The 17,313-nt window shown below is 34.4% G+C and overlaps 2 pseudogenes; both read right to left on the bottom strand.

Moving 5' to 3' along the window:
- Positions 1–715: 715 nt before the first annotated feature.
- LOC149543516 (uncharacterized) overlaps positions 716–17,313 on the bottom strand; it is a 60,166-nt pseudogene continuing 43,568 nt past the window's right edge.
- Positions 8,684–13,221, bottom strand: LOC149543517 (protein NRT1/ PTR FAMILY 5.10-like; annotated as a pseudogene).

Here is a 17,313-nt window from a genome sequence, read left to right as displayed (position 1 = left end):
ATAAATAGGAAATTAAGATCTTTTGCCACTCATTCTTCATCACCCAATTTAGGGTTTGGATAGATTAGGTAGGATGCCTAGCTCATTAATCTTATCTTCCACCTGGTTCACATAATCCAATAAATCAAACTTGTCAACTCAGATTCATCGAATTCATGATCTTTTAAATAATGTAGTAGCTTGACATTATCTTACTTCTTATGCTCGACACATACTATGTTGCTCGAAATCCTTTGAAAAAGCACTCAGCATGAACTAAAGTTTACTAGTGCTCAACATCAACTAAATTTTACTTGTTATCCATTGTTCTACTCAGCATACACTAGAATGAACTTTTACTTGGCTCCAACTAATTTTTTGCTTGGCTTGCATAGACTTTTCTTGGCACCTACTATCCACTTGATAATGCTTGGTAGACAAACTTTGTGTAATTTGTTCTTCTAAACTTACTTAGTCTAACCAACCTTTGTAACCTTAAGTAGATTATCAATACATCATGTTATCACTTTCTTAATTGATTCTTGTACTCCTTTACATAATCATAACTCAATCTTTCCTTTAGGTGCTATTGTTACATCTCTTGATCAAATCCTCTTCATCAATCAAATAAGTGATAGTACTTAAATCTTATAAGTAGTTGTCTTACCAACGAATAGTAGGTTTGACATCATTGACAAAACAATGATTGAAGCATATTAGTCATACCTGTATGCTCTCAAAAATCTCTCTCTTTGATTAGCTTCTTCAATCTATTCTCAATAGAAAGTTTTTTTGCATCCACATAACCTTTGGTCATGATCATTTACATTCTTATGTTGTTTGCATACCTAATACATGTAACAAGAAAAGTTCGGATACCATTGTATTAATTCTTCTTTTGAAATGCATTGTAAAAATTTATGCTTCAAATAAAATCAAATTTATGCAATCCATAAATATTATTGATAAAAATTTAGTTTGATCATGTTGGTGTTTTATCACTAACATTTTAGATCTGAATGCTTGATCTATAATTAGATTCATGGACAATCTATCTAGAGGGACTAACTAAATCTCCCAATAAATCATCCATGTATGCATGTTATAAGACATGAAAATATATCATACCATCCCATACCAAATATGATAAAGGGTGAGATGGTAACAAAAGTTTTGAAAACTATATTATGCATTCTATGTGTGATGAATTTCTATCCATCAAATATTATATGATGAATTGGGACTAGGTAATCTCTCAAAAAATCCTCCATGTACGGGATTTGTTATCATATTTATATATATCTTTTTTTCTAGAGATGCACAAGCAATATTTCCTTTATGATCTGCCACTTTGTACTTCTTTATTATTTGTTTTTTTAATTTTTGCAAAACAAATTGATAGGAAAATGCATATATTTGGCCTTGCTTGTGGTTCAAATATCTTTTATAGAAAAAATGATTATTGACGATTAAAAAATAGAGTTTTTGTCTCTTTTTTCATCTATGTTTTATTAACAAAATATTATGATAGCTTTTTTTTTAAAAAAAAATCTCAGCTATCTTTCATTTAATTTATAAAGATTTTTTATTTTATTGTAGGTTACAAAGAAGTCAAGGCAAAAGACAAATATATAGTTTTTCTCTCTAGTTTATAAGGAATAAACAAAATTATTGAGTGTGGATTTAAATCAACTTATGTAGTTGATATCAAAGTTAGCCCATATGAAAAATTTCTCTGCTAACAATTTTCTTATAAAATAAATCTATTATAATTTGTTACGCATTCAACCAATTTATGCCATTTTGTAACGCCTCACCAAGGGATCCAAAGAATTAACCTAAAGTTTTACTAAGTTTGGTAGCATTTTTTTTTTTTGAACATGAAAGTTAAACCATCTACATCATACACATGATAACGGAAGCAATAGCAACAATTCAAGTGAAAGTAAACATAAACATACAAACAAGTTACATTCTTTAAGGATTCCTTAACATTGAATTACATCTAAATCAACTAATATTAATGATTCCATTTAACACTACATCCACAAGAAATAATAATGAAAAGTCCAATGTCTATTGATCACATTTCTGAATGCTCAATCATCCACTGTACATGCCACAGGGTATGAAAGGCTTAAAAGAATATACATATGTGAAATAAAGTACATCATCCTATTCTAATCCATGATGCAATAAGGTAAATGTAATCACATGTCATACATGAAACATCATCATCACAAACATAACTAACTAAGTGCACAATTCCTCCCAATTGTAAATAGCATCATTAGACCATCGTGGGTCCTAGCCATCCCTCCGTGTGTAACATTCCAAATCACTGAAGAGATCATTGGTATTGAAATATTAGGAATGTCACTCCTAAATCATACCATATCATATGCAGAAAAGAAATCTAACATGCAAAGTAAAGCATAAGATAGCATTATCTAACATATGCAAATCATCAATATAAGGATATGTGTCCACCATCATAATCCATGAACAGAAAGAAGATAGATGCCAACAAAGAATGCATCAACCACGGTGTCTCAAACAGATCTCAAATGATAAGAGTGAAAAAGCACTACCACCTGACTGCGTGGTACCTAGATGGTCCACTCACTAGTACATTTGAGACCATTTTTCAACCATTATTAGTCAAAATTTTGACCCAATTTTTGACCAAACTTCGACCAAATTTGACCAACCCATTGGTCGGAATTTTTTCGATCAAAATTTTGACCAACCTTCTGGTTGGTCGAAAAACCTCCATAGCCATGGTGCAAGTTCTGCCAGGAATTGGTCAAAATTTTGACCAATGAAGGTAGAAAATTTCAACCAATAAAGGTAGAAATTTTGACCAATGAAGAGAAACATTTCGACCAATAAAGGTAGAAATTTTGACCAATGAAGGTCAAACTTTCGACCAATAATGGTAGAAAATTTTGACCAATGAAGGTCAAAAATTTTGACCAATGAAGGTAGAAATTTTGACTAATGAAGGTCACAAATTTTGACCAATGAAGGTAGAAATTTTGACCAATGAAGGTAGAAATTTCTACCAACAGGTAGCTAAAATTTTTTTTTCAGGCATTCTATAAAACAGTCACATGCCTTGCGTATGATATGACATTTTGCATGCATCCTGCACTCTCTCATCCGGCTGATGATGGATTACGGAGAGTGATCTGAAACCATGATGCTAAAAAACACACACAATCAAATCCAAAATGAACTTGCATTACAAATGGATTGTGGAAATTTGATATTGTTAATTTTGCATGCATGTCTACCAGGACAAATATATATTTAAGTTGTTATTGTCTTGGTAGACATGCATGCAATTTTACCAATATTAGATTTCTACAATCCATTTGTAGTGCAAGTTCATTTTGGATTTGATTGTGTGTTTTTTAGCATCATGGTTTCAGATCACTCTATGTAATCCATCATTAGCCAGATGAGTGAGAGTGCAGGATGCATGCAAAATATCATATCATACGCAAGGCATGTGAACTGTTTTACAGAATGCCTGAAAAACACTGATAGTAACTAATATGATAAACATATAATTAGTTATATGATTGAGACAAATCATGTACCAGTGAGTTGGTCAAAATTTTGACCATAAAAAATTTGACCAATGGGTTGGTCAAATTTGGTCAAAAATTGGGTCGAAAATTTGATCAATGAAGGTCAAAAAATGAACCCAAATGCACTAGTGCAAGTATGCTTACCAAGTTGACTCTTTGAGTTCGTTCATCAAGTCACCCTACCAAAGTGCCTCATCAAGGTCAATCTTTAGGTCCGCTCATCGAGCTTTCTCACCAAGTTAGCTCACCATGTCACATCTCTAAGTGGCCTCACTAAGTCGGCTAGCCAACTTGCCCCACCAAGTTGCCACTTTAAGCCCACTCACCATGTTAGATCACCAGGCTGACTCCCCAAGTCAGCTTGCAAAGCTGACAATTGAAGTATGCTCACCAAGTCAACTCTCTAAGTTCGCTCACCAAGTCCACCCCCTAGGCCAACTCTCCAGGTTAGCTCACCAAGTCACCCCCACCCAGTCACCTCAATGAGTTTACTCATTAAGTCACCTCACAAAGTCTACTCACCCAGTGGTTTTACCACCTTGCCCCATAGAGTTTCTTCTCTAAGCTCGCTCACCATGTAAACTCACTTGGTCGACATGCCAAGTTGACACTTTAAGTTTTCTCATCAAGTCACCCAACCAAAGTGCCTCATCAAGGTCAATCTTTAAGTACACTTAGTAGGTCGTCTCACCAAGTTGCTTCACAAAATCACCTCACCAAGTGGCCTCGGTAAGTTAGCTCACCAACTTGCACCACCAAGTCACCACTTTAAGTCGACTCGCCATATCAGCTTGCCAGGCCAACTCCCATAGTTAGCTCGCCAAGCTGACAATTCAAGTACGCTCACCAAGTCAACTCTTTAAGTTCGCTCACCAAGTCTTCCCCCTAGGTCAACTCTCCAAGTCAGCCCACCAAGCCCATCCCCTAGGTCTACTCTCCAGGTCAGCTCGCCAAGTCACTCCCACCTAGTCACCTCAATGAGTTGACTCTTTCAATCAGCTCACCAAGTCTATTGTTCAAGTATGCATGCTAGGTCAGCTCGCCAAGCCAGCCCACCAAGTCATGTCACCAAGTCGATTGTTCGAGTACGCTCACAAAGTTGACTCTTTAAGTTCGCTCATCAAGTCACCCCACCAAAGCACCTCATCAAGGTTAGTCTTTAAGTTCACTCACCAAGTCAGCTCACCAAGTTGACTCACCTCTTGCCTCACCAAGTGGACTCGCTAAGTCAGCTCGCCAACTTGCCCCACCAAGTCAACTGTTCAAGTATGCTCACCAAGTTGACTCTTTGAGTTCGGTCATCAAGTCACCCCACCAAAGTGCCTCATCAAGGTCAATCTTTAGGTCCGCTCATCGAGCTTGCTCACCAAGTCAGCTCGCCATGTTTTGGCTGGGACAGATAAGGCCAAGTTTTTGTGTGCGAAATCGGCATACTATGGCTTGAATTTTAGCTCTTAATTTGCTATTTATTAATGTATTATCAATCATACACAGAAATCAAGTTGACAAATAAGGTAATTTTTACATTATGCCATAGCAGGATTCAACTGCATAGTTTTTTGAATCAAAGTTGTTGACCCATAATTCATGAAATGCGGATCGTGGAAAACCATCTCATGGGCATGAATGGTCCACTTGTCACTTTTCAATTCAGGCAATGCTCTAAGGGGTAAGCATCAAGACTTCCCAAGAGGTGACTTATCTTGGAACTACTCCAACTAAGAATCATTAGCATTGTACAAGGATGGGTGACAAGCATTTTGGTAATTCTTTATGTCTTGTTAGATAAAGATGTAATCATGTTTAGCAAATAGAAATCCAAAACTAGTAACATACATTGCAAAAACCAAAAATTTCATGTGACAGGAATAAAAGGATCACTAATTTTAGTATCCCAATGTTTTTAAGTTCCATTCCATTAGAAGTGACCTATTTGTGCATAGTAAACAACTTTTTCCTGCCTCAGAGAATCGTTTCAATATTATGATACATGTAAACACTATATCCATTGCGACACATATTTGAGGGAAATGAGAATAATTTAAGATACAAGATAGATAAATAGTCATTACCAAAACTCTATATTAAATTTATTTTGTATGAGAAACCATGCTATTAATTCACTCCCTAATATGTCCAGTTGTTGTACCCAGCAAAGGAGCTAGCCATTAGCACATCACAAATTGCAGTTTCCCAATCATGTGTAAAAAGAATGAGATGATTAGAGGTATGAGAATAAGATAATACCATCACAATACAATTTTAATAGGTGTTGTGAGACATCAAGTAAAGATATCAACTAGAAATTCAGGACTCTAAGGAAGAATCTCATCTACTCCACAAGCTGTAAGTAATATACAATCCTTCATTGTGACTGCAGAAGAAATACCAGAACCCAAATCTTGATGCTGCACATCAACCAAAGACACTATCAAGAAATATATTATATATACTCAAACAAATAATTAACTTATAAAGGGGCATATGTATTTTTTTGGATTAATCATAGAAGATTCCATGCGCTTCACAATTTATTGAGTAAAACTTATCTCCAGAAAAGCATTCACAATCATATCACATAAATTTTTCTAAAGTCTGAAGGATACAATGTTGAAGCAGCTTCAAAAAGATCATCCGAAGGACATGATATGCTCAGGCTGAAGGAGCTTTGAGATTCATTACCACAGTCGGGAATGGGCTCATATTCAATCTTCTGAAGATTGAAGATGAGCCCATTCCTGAGTGTAGTAATGAATCTATAACCTTGACACCCATCTCTTTGTAGACTTGCACACAAGCTTCAAAATACTGATGACACAATTCATTTGTCCGTACTATTGGAGCAAAAATACTACTGTAGAAACCAAAAAAGTTAGGCCAAACAGGTAGATTACAGAATCATGAAATTGTGAAACATTACACACACACAAGAAGAACAGTACCTTGAAACACTACAACATGATTTTATTGCAACTTTAATATCTCATTCCATCATTCTCTCAGAGAGAAAAGATTCAAAATAAACTGCAAGAGAATGACCCACCTATACTAGAAGACTTTTCAATACATTAAACATATAAAGAGAAGGTGGGCATCTTGTAAAGGAGCACATGCAAGACTCAGTGCTTTTTGGGTTGTGCGCAGTGGGCAGCATGTGAATGTCTAAATCTCACTGAACATATCACATGATTGATTCTTCAACTATAAAGATAATATCTATGTAAACTTCTAAATAGATATATATAATTGAGTTTCTAACTGACAGTACTATTTAATGGATTTAGTGAAACTTCCTAATGTCACTGTAGCATACTATCTCCTACTATGCCACAAACTAAACCCTCCTTTAGGAATCTAAACAAATACAGTACAAAGGAAACCAAATAAGAGTTACAAGGGACAATGATTGCACCTAAACTTTACTTCTAGAATGCTAATAAAAATCTAACAAATATCTAGGACCAAATCAGAGACTTGAGAACAACAAGCAAACTCTTCTCTTGATTGCTGTGTTACTTGAAATCAGTACAAGAAACTTAAGGGCGCAGTAAAAATGAAGGTTAACTAATGCAAATTGATATTGGTACCTTATGTTTTCAATCTTTCAAATGCAATATAAGTCTATCTAACAAGCCAAATTTGCCACACTGCTGAACCAACTGAGCCACTGGTGGGTAATCAACTGAAGAGAAAGCTCAATGTTAGACATAACACTAAATCAATTTGTCCCACTAGTAATTAGTTTCAAAACAACCAAGCTTAATTACTAATTAAAACATTACTTGATTGATCAAACTGTGATTCCAACAGATCAGGATGATTGCAGTTCTTTCTTAGTTGAATCATCAAATTTTGTAGCTTTGTTCTGATACTTGTTCCTAAAATGGATGAAGGAAGTCATACCAAGCTTTTACTATTCAAGAAAATAAGACTGGCTAAATGGCTGATAGTACAATTTAATAAAGGAACACAACTTATGTAGGAGCTCTACAAAATAACTTTTTAAAATTAGAGAACACATTACCCTACCTCTCTCTACCTTACTCTGCAGGTAGGCCTCAAGTGTTTTATTGACTAAATGCTCTTGTATCTATTTTTGATGTTCCATCATATTTGCATACAGGATTATTTATTTTTTCTTTGGGAGATTCTGTTCTACCTCTTCCTTCAGTCTTCTGAGGAGAAATGGCCGAAGAATCAAATGAAGCTTTGAAATTACCTGAAAAGGCAACTATTGTCAATCTCAAGTCCAACAACAGAAAACAAACATAAAATTAACTGCTTGAATTTTTGTGCTTGTCTACATTTTGTCTTTATGGGTTTTTTGATGCCATCACGATGCTATTTAGCTTTTTGTGGCCCGCATTTAATATCATGTGATATGTAACCCCTTTTTGTAGTCCCCATTTTGGTGAACTTGACGTAAAAATGCCAAGAATCTAATGAATATGCAAGATTTATTTATGTTTGTAAGAGTAAATACAGTTGATTTGGTTTTTGCACAATTATAGAATCACTTACTACCCAATGTTGTTCACTAGCAGCTGTGCAATTGATTATTTTTTCTCTCATATTTATTTATGTCTAACCTAACCAATGTGTGCATGCACTCTACAATCTACATCTAAATTAATTAGACATTTTGAATAAGTTATAACTCAACTAATTTAATTAGGTGTTAAAAATGAACAACAATTTGTACTCTTAAGCCTAATAAGGATTATGAATAAAAAAATAACTCTCAAATAGTCTAATTAAGAGAAATAATGAGCTTTTCAATTATCACTTAGACCTAAAGAAGGGGTTCAATTGAACAATTGTAAGAAAATATATTTATTCTCAGTCAATTATATGTTGAAAAAAATGCACTCATGTAGAGAACAAATAATCGAGAGGAAATAATTCATAGTAAAATTCTGTTTAATAAAATGTTCTCTATCAATCGTAGAGGAAAGAATGTAAACATTCTTGCTTAAAAAGACTGAACAATGATATGAATGTGGTTGATGGAAACAAAATATTTACACTATCATCATAAAATAGAGTCATTCTAGGAATAACATGAAGCAGTAGTGTCACCCCTCATAGGTATAACATGAAGTTAGTTTCTAGGAAGCATTCTCTGTGTCAGTAGATGTAGTCTCTTTGTACTTGTAACAGCTAGCAAAGGTCATGAACATGCCCAGATTGAGTAAGCTCAAAGAAGCAAGAAGCCAATAAAAGTAATCTAAATGAGATCTATTCAAGTTGTTTGCAAACCATCAATGCTCCTGCTTTCCACAAGTAGCCTTCTCAATGATCAAAATGAGGAAACTACTGAGGAGACTACCAACTCCTAAAAAACTCAAATAAATAGCAATACCCAAGCTTTTCATTATGTCTAGCATCTGATCATAAAAGTACTCTTGCATTCCTACCATTGTAAAGACATCATCCATGCCAAAAAGAACATATTGTGGAAGTAGCCAAAAAACACTTATTGGGATTGTTGCCGAGGGAACGTCTATGAGTCCACTATCCCTTGTTGCATTGATTCTCTTAATTTCTACCCCTGCAGCAACAATCATTGAAATGGCAGAAATGAACATACCAATTCCTATCTTTTGGAGCAATGTTATACCCCTCTCATTCCCTGATAATCTTCTTGCAATTGGAACAAAGATACGGTCGTAGACAGGGAGCAATAGGATTATAGATATGTTCATGAAACATTGCATACTTGCTGAAGGGATCACAAAATGTCAGCCAATTTTTCTATCCATTGTGCTGCCCTGTTTTGTGAAGAATGTTGAGGATTGTGCAAAGACAACGCCATACATTAAACATGCCATCCAAATGGGTAATATGCCCAGGAGGAGTTTTACCTCTTCGACCTGTTGTACTGTGCAAAGTCTCCAATTGCGTGCTATTTTGCACTCAAAGTCTAGTTCATCTTCAATTGTTGCTTTGTTAAGAAACTTGAAAAAACAAGACTATGAGTTTCATCAAAAAGGAATCTCCCAAGCATATAGGCCCAAAACAAACACAGTTGAGAACTCCAAGCATTTGAACTAGCATTATTCCCAAATGTTGTTACTGAACTAGAATTTGAAATTGCATCCAACATCCCTTTTGTTTGGCATGCCTATAATGGAAACTTGGCAAACATTCTGAAATTCCCCTCAGCCTCATATTAAACCACGACCAATTTGGTCCATTCCTAGTTTGAAAACACAAAACTTATCATCTAAGTCTATCAAATTTTCACAATCCATATTAAATGTTTGCTTTCTTTTCTGGGATCCTGGGACAGTTTTTAGCATCAACCAAGTAGAGTGAGAAGAAACCAAGTAGAGTGAGAAGAAAAAAAAACCAATGTTAAAATGTGATGTTTTGAGTCTAGAGCAAAACTCTGACATATACTTGCATAGTGAGGGTTTGAGACTCCTGAGGGAGGCTGATAGAGTCACCAAGATTAGCCCCTGCCATGTTGCATTGCATGAAGTGTTACTTGGGCATGTTAAAACACTAGAAAATGAAAACTTATTCAGCTACTTTGAAAGCAAATGGACATCTGATTCAATTTCCAACAAGTGCATATTCAGTTTCTTTATTCACAAAAACTCTTAAATCTGTAGATAATACTGGTTAAGGAATTTTATTCCAAATTACTCTACCCATTAATTGTACCGTTAAGGAAAAGGATTTTATGAAGGAAAAGAATACTAACAAGTAGGTAGATGAGAGAAGAAACAAGGATTTTCCAGTACTTACCCAAATATGAATCAGCAACAAAAGCACCCAAAAAAGGCAAAATATATTGTACCCCTGACCATATGTTCACATTGCATGCAACAGTTGCAGTGCTTTCATTCAAAACACTTGTGAGATAAATCATCAAATTTGAAGATATGTCGGCATGAGCAAACCTCTCTGCAATCTCCACCCTTGTTATTAACAAATAAATTTAATGGTTGAAAATTGCCTCTGAATGGATAGACTCCTCAAAACCAAAGGAGAAAAGGGTTGGTCATGTTTAAAAATACTTGTCCACTTCTCTCCACATGGAGAAAATGTAGCTGAAAAGAACCTTCAAGGCTTCAACAGCAAAGGAAAACTCAACTAATCCAGATGGAGAAAACATAACTGAAAAAAATCGTCTGTAAAACTTATAAAACCACTTCTGATAGCAAGGGTAAGCAATGCAATACAATAGGAAACACCAAGAGCAATTTTAACAAACACTTACACTAAAGACCTTTCCACCTCACACTGTTTGCTCCCCTTAAAGAGAACACTATTATTTAGCCTTTAGATACTTTAAATTTATTACATTGAATGCAAACTTGAGAGTTGAGAGTGTAGTGAAAACATGACATCATTTAATCCTTGGCACAACTAGCATATGCATATTTCTAAATATCTGATGAAGCACATCTTATGGTAAGAGGAGCATTTCCCAGAGTATGGGATTTTGAATTTAGGTAAGCAGCTATTATTTGATGGTCTATCCAAGTACAGATTCTTGACAATGAGGAATTATATCTGCATCCTTACAGAAGGTAATTGAAGGTCAGCTTTCTTCAATAAGGAAGATGGATCATGGAGCTACTGGGGAGTGGATGATAGTAGAAAGAACATCACAACTACTGTTAATGCGCATCTTTGTGATCCATCATTGATTAATCTTGAATCAATGACTAATGTCTTAGGGGCAAGGTGAGGTGGTAGAACTTGATGAAAAATCAACTTCATTGTGTGAGATTGATTTATCTCAAATCACCTTGTCTATATTTTGATCTACATGGATAATTGCACAATCAATCATACAACCATGCATCTCATGTTGTTACATAGTGTGAGATGTGTGGCAATCAAAGTTCTGCACCTCTTTGTTATGTTATAATTGGTGAAACTTTCCGATGCACTTTTTGAATGGTGTCATTTTGAGTTGTAATTGCAAAATTATGAACACGAAGTTGAGCTAATAGGCTTGTTCTTATTTTTTTTCAGAACTCTAAATTTCCATATGGATCAACACTGGCAGTGAGTATTTTTGTGTTTGTTCCAAGTAAATCCTAGAAAACAACTGTAGTTATTGATTCCACAAGTTGATATAATTTTTATTTTTTTTTTCTTGTCCCCCTTGTTGTATTCACATTTTTCTCCCTTGTCTTGTGTGGCAGTTACAACAATATCATCATAAAATATGCTTACCTTGCCACAAAGCTCACATAAATTTATGTACTGGTGTACTAAGTGGGTTAAAATTTTGTTAGAGAAGGTATGCCTCATGACCTAGAAAATCAAATGAGTTAATTCCAGTTCCGTCCACTATTTTTTTATCCAGGATGTTACTAGAGTCTAGATGAGCTTCACGTCTCCTCTCATTCAATTGGCATGACACTTATAGAACTCTCTTGATGTGGGTATGATCCATACATCAGAGAAATAATTGATTCCTAGAGTATCATTTTGCACAAAATAAGCAACGACTAATTCATCTTCTTGATATATATTCTCTTAAATGCAATTTTTCTGATTCCTTTTATTGATTTTTTTCATTTCATGCACTGCTTCCTAACTTGTTTCCAATCAAATCCAACATCTTCATTTCATAATGTCAGTTTTATGTTGCACAAGAAGCATGCTGCTTCAATTTATTTTAAGGGCTTTGAGATTATCTATTCATACACAAATTAATGATGACTGCTTTACCACTTCTAATACAAAACGCATACAGCTTTGAAAAAATGAGACCCAATTAGCTTGTTTTCTTAGAGAAAATCAAGTGAACTTCCTATAAATTCCTATTCTGTCATACTAAGTGGGAAAAAAATAAAAATAGGTAGAGTGAGTCAGCTAAATCAACCAAGAAAATCACCAATGCAAACCCTCATGATCCTATAGTCAATAGCTATCCTCCTAAGACCTCTCTTACTCAAGGCAGCTCCAATCCCAATGTTCAATCTATAACAATAAAGAGTCTTGTCTTCCCAGAAGAAATCTTAATGTAATATATAGTAGCCACTACTTAATTAAACTACTAAGCTCAAACTCCTAAACTCCTACCAATGTAGACAAGATGCTCTAAACTCATTATATCATTTATCCACAAATGCTGAAAATTAGTCTAGAATGGTGTCAGCAAATGTCGTTTCCAAGATTGTTCATCTCCTCACTGTCTATGAAGTTGATTTTACAGAAATTTGCATTAGCATCTTATATAATCTAGCTACCATTGAAGATGGAAGAATAGTGATTGCCAATACTAATGGTTGCATCATGACTATAGCAGAGCTGCTTGATACAGGCACCCCTAAGGAACAAGAACAATCGATGGCTATACTCTCGTTGCTATGCACCAAGAGCTTTGACCATTGTCAAATGGTTTTAAGAGATGTACTTTGAAATGATGTACTTTGAAATCAACAAATGCCCTCTTATATTATTCAAACATTATTTTGTAGACTTGTAGGCAAATATCAACATGAGGCCAGAGTTGTAGATTTGAATATTGATTATTAGATAGGTTCAAGAGATACTAACCAGTGTCAGATGCCAAATAGATGATCACCATAGCAACATCCCATTTTTCTCCTTCTTTATAAAGAGGTTGGTTTTTCTGAAGATCACGTAAGAATTCCTTGGGTGAAAGTATGCCCATTCTAGTAATACCTTCAATTGGACCAGATGCAATACCATTTACACATATTCCATAATGCACAATAATTAATAAAGACTATAATGCACAATAATTAATAAATATTGTACAGATTATGGAAAAACTTAATAAATTTCTTGTGCTACTCTTTGTTTGAAGGAACTACATCTGGGGTTTATAGCCACTTTATAAGTTATCATCATACAAAGGACTTAAATTGGATCCCACATGCATTGGATCAAAAGGCACGTTCCAATTAACCAAGAAGATTATGCCTACAATATTGTCATGTCCCATGAGAAAGAAGACGATGGAAACTGCAGGCAGAACAAGTAAATAGAAATCAGCCTCCAAAAAGAAATCATTGAGTTCCAAAGGAAGCTTAAATATCAATATAGTTTAGCATTACCAAATGAACTTTAGGATAAAATCTCAAAAGAAAACAGTCAAACCATACCTTGTGTATAGAAAGAAAAGAAAATTATATTAATGTCCACAAGGGACTAGAGATAGCAAAAGTTAAGAAAAAGTTGTAGGAAGATGAAAAGCAGAATTGTCTGAACTCTGAACTTTGAAGGTGTATTTATTATTGAAGTAATATGTTAAAACTTAAGACACATAAATCATTGATAAGTAGGAGATATTTTTCACATCAAGTCAAATTCTGATATTGCTATCAAGATTCAACAGTGTAGTTTTTGAGTCAAACTCATTGAACCATGATTCATGCATAGTAGTTCACACAGACTCATTTCTCATGAGAATGAATGAACACTTTGCACTCATTGCATCGAGGGAGTGCTCACAAAGATAAAGCACCATGACTTGCTCAAAGGCTCAACCATTCCAGTACTACTTCAGCTCAAGAAGGCTTAACTATGGAGTTTCCTCCATGGTTTAAACCACTCTACTTGGAATCCCATTTGCAAAACCTACAACAAGTGTTGTGCCTTATGAACCATTCATTAGAAAGCCCGTTGAGCTCATCAATAGATAAGCCTAAGATATTTTCCACAGCAAGTGAAATTGTGATATTGCTATCACGATTCAATTGTACATTTTTTGAGTCAAACCCATTGACCCATGAATATAATATATGACCCAAGAAAGAGGGTGAAATTGTAAATGTAATGGATTATACATCCTTTCCTCCTACTACCAGATGACTAAAGGTGCTTGTGTGCTAATTGTAACCCCTTTTCTTGTAGTTATTTGCAAAATATATGTGGAAAAATGAAATTTTTGAAATGAAAACTCATAGTAATATAATCAAATTTCTAAATGAAATGTAACCATAAATACTGGTAGAAGCCTTCAATTACTTAACACAAATATATAATTGGATTGTCGTTGAATTAAATCCTACATTGGTCAAAATTAAATAACAAGGATAACATATAGAGAATCACATGTCCCAAAATGCTTTGTCAATAGGACAAGTGGCTAGATAGTGAAAATCTCAACATGGGACGATTATACCATTCACTACTCCCCTACTAACAAAATGTCAAAAAGTCTTTAAATGACTATGTGCCATGCAGGTCCCTTTATCCTTAATACCAACATACATGAGGAAGATATGTCTTAGTTCAATGACTAGTTGAACTTTGTATATACACTCAAAGACTTAGGTCTACATTTAAACAAGAAATTCAAAATCCTTCTGAACAAATCAATCTTATCTCAATTTAGATTATGAAAATGAAAGCACAACTTTTACTTCTTTACAATGACTGATACATATCAGATCTATCCATTCAGAATGGAAGGCAAATAAGCCTTTTCAACGAGGTAATATCAAATAATTTCTAAGTATTCAAACAAGAAAATGAACTACCTTACTCTGTGATTTGAAACAGTGAATATCAAATGAGCCATATAGAACAATCAATGAAAATGTTCTAAGTGGTCAAGAAAACTGTCAAAATTGCATAAAGATCAATGTTATGTAATAACCCCAACTGGGTATGGCTTCAATAAGCACCAATTTCCTTTCCAATCTAGTTGTTTGATATTTCATCAAACAATTTGACAATGACTAACCCTCACCGTTATGTAGTTTCTTATGGGATTTTTAAGTGATTCTTCTAGTCTGAATTTTAGATAATATGTTGGAAAGAAATGACAGTACTAAAAATTCATCAAACTAAGCCAATTCTAAATATGAGAATCAAATTTGTAATGCTGAATGTACCAATGAAACTCATAAAATTGAAATGAGAATAACTGATATCAGGAACAGTGTAATAATCCCTGCTTGCTCTGATCAAGGAGATCAAGTTTGGGCTAGAAGTATTTTGTCAAATAGTTAGCATGTAACCCAAGTCTTAAGCTTGGATACTACTGTAAGAAATCACTCATGGGAACATAGTAACAAGACCAAAGGAATGTGCAAACAATATGAAAACTCAAGAGATAACAGTTCTGAATTTTTATTATTCTCCACTATAGCAGAGCTCATATAGCATTTAATCTATTGGAAACCATGAAGGAGCAATCACTGACTGTATCCAAAGAAACTATTCTATGTTTACATTACTAACACAAGTAGTAATGCAAAGTAGTTTCCAGCTGGAAATCTGTTTGCAGCAGTGAGTGATGCAATTTGGGACAATGGAGCAGCTTGTGGGAGACAGTACAGTGTCAGATGTCTCATTGGTACAAATCAAATATCACAAAATCCATGCTCAGACAACACCAATTCCACTGTTGTCAAGATACTCCATTACTGCTCTTCTAACTGCAATGGAACACTCCAACTCTCTGCTGATGCCTTTAGAGATATTGCTACTTCCACAACAGGGACAATCAATATTGAATATGATCAGTAAGTTTATATTTAACTTTTAATTTGGTCATTCTTCTTTAAAATAAGATGTGGGCCTATTTATTATTGACTAGTATCCTCCCAATTCACCCAAATTAGAGTTGGGGGTTGGGTTATAGACATTTCAAACCTATAAAACAATAAAAGAAAATACTAATCTCCGACCTAGAATTCTCTCAAGTTGTTAAAATTGGTAGCTTTCAATGATTATTGACTTTGATGTGTTCTATTGCAGAGTATAATAGCATCAAGTTCTATTACACAAGTGTTAGAAAACTCCTCTATTTAAGGTTGCCATGAATTGGGGAATTAAAGGTCAGAAACATTGTGTAAAGAGAATTATTGTATAAGCATCTTATTTATTCCATTTTATGTATCACACAACTTCTGTAATAACATTAATATTGATTGTAGCCCATTCCAACATTATCACATTCATTGTGATTGTCTATTGCAAATGTTCCTTATCATTATATGTGGAATAGTGTAAACTGATTGTTGATATATATTCGATTAATCTTAATTTCCTCTAAAAAAATTATTTTGGAAGATGAAATAATAAAAGAATGAAAGATCCCATAGGTGTGATAGTGGAATCAAATTTAAAATCCTACAAAGAGGGAGTAGAGATACAAATTTCCATCTCCAAAGAATTTCTCATAACCAAAACCAATTGTGTGGAATTGATAATTTGTTCTTGGGAATTCCTAGTTCAAGTGATAAGTCATGGCCTTCTATAGAGAGTTTTCTTTGTTAGATCCAAAACAATTTGGGTAACATCGTCAAGTTAATTTTATTCCTGACTGTTTTAAGAAGGATACAACTAGTAGAAATTATTGAGGGTTGCCATGGATGATGGATGGCACTGGAATTTATCTAAGAGATTGGGAACCAAATATCTAATAAAACATACAATTTTCAACCTCGATATGGATATCCGAATTAAAATTAGCCCCATCTAGATGCATGAAGTCAGCAATATAATACCACAGTGTAGTAAGGGGAACATTGATGTAGAGAAATCTCAAGGAAAAATAATGGAGATGCTTACAAAAATTTTCATGGGAGGGTAAACTTTATAATGTTACATCATTAGTCATAATCTTGACAATTAGTGACAATTAGTGATATAGTGAAAGGAATAATTGGACGATGGAACATAAAGTGACCTTTCAGATGAACGATCTATTCAAATGGATGGCCTTTGTCTAAATTGATAAGAAATGAATGGCCTATTGTAAATTGATAAGGAGCATGTAATGTCTTGA

Source organism: Cupressus sempervirens, chromosome 8 (assembly GCF_028749045.1).
Source record: "Cupressus sempervirens isolate cs-2001-9-10 chromosome 8, ASM2874904v1, whole genome shotgun sequence".
NCBI lineage: Eukaryota > Viridiplantae > Streptophyta > Pinopsida > Cupressales > Cupressaceae > Cupressus > Cupressus sempervirens.
Note: the sequence above shows the minus strand (reverse complement) of the source record. Positions and strands in the feature narration are given on the sequence as shown.